We start from the raw sequence: 1,133 nt of genomic DNA, 5'->3' as shown, positions 1-1,133 counted from the left end.
ATGATCAGGAGTGGGGGTTAGGGATGAAAAGAATTTGCTTCTCCTTTCAAAGTACCTATCTCAAGTCTCACCATAACAGGGTCTTCAAACAAGAAAAAACTAGCCCCCATAGACAGACGAGTAAGGCTACTTCTGCTGGCAGGGGAAGCTTAAGGTACTCAGAATCATTCAAATCCTTCTGAATGTCCTCATCATAATTTTCAAGGTCCCACACATTCCCAATCCATAGTATATCTTGTTCATAGCAAAATTGTAAATTTGTTTAGTGTTTAATTCTGCAACCTAAGGATCATATTCAATATCTGATTTTTCAGGTATATTAGCCCTGTGTGTATAAAGAAAAAGAGATAATTTAGGACAGTCAGAAAAAAATTCTAGCCTTCAGACAATTAATGGAACTGAAAAGGTTAAGTTTCTGAGTTTGTCTTTCTTTCTTTAAGCTCTCCAGTCTGGTTAGAAGGTGTCAACATACTCCAGAGTCCTTGTAATTTTTCTGTCTTTCTGTTTGTTTTCCAATGATAGTGATGTACATCACAAAATTTCTTTGTTGAAAGTCTTTCCTACCATCTCTTCTGGCAATATATAACATTCCATATAAATGGGTTCAATGCAAGAGACAGATCTCTAAGCAAAAATATTTTAATGTAGAGAATGAGATTTTTTTTAAGTACTGAAAAAGACAGAGGCATGGAGGGATCAATCACTGTAGATTTCCCCTGTGAGCTACTATGGCTGTGATCCAGAGAAGAAAGCTGCTACTGCTTTCATCTGTACAGCAGCCTCTCATTTCATGTGTTCCAGTCTCCTGTCATCCCAAGCCTAGACAGTAACACAAGAGGCTGGCTGCCAGAGAGTCATCTCAGCACCAACAGCACCAAAAGGCTCAGAAAGAAGGCCTTCCAAATATTATGTGAGTTCATCTCATGGGTTGGAGTCTAATTTGCATCCGGAATCTTAGCTCCAGGAGTATCTGGAAAATGCAGTTTTTAGCTTTCCCTCCTCCATGAATAAAGACTGTGCACAGCAAGTGATAAGAATGGATTGTTGTTTTTAAGTGCCATCAAGTAGTTTCTGAATTATGTTGTTGTTGTTGTTGTTGTCAGGTGCCATCGAGTCGGAACCGACTCATAGCG

Source organism: Chrysochloris asiatica, unplaced genomic scaffold (assembly GCF_000296735.1).
Source record: "Chrysochloris asiatica unplaced genomic scaffold, ChrAsi1.0 scaffold00316, whole genome shotgun sequence".
NCBI classification, from domain to species: Eukaryota; Metazoa; Chordata; class Mammalia; order Afrosoricida; family Chrysochloridae; genus Chrysochloris; species Chrysochloris asiatica.
The sequence above is the reverse complement of the archived record's forward strand: the minus strand, read 5'-3'. Positions refer to the sequence as shown.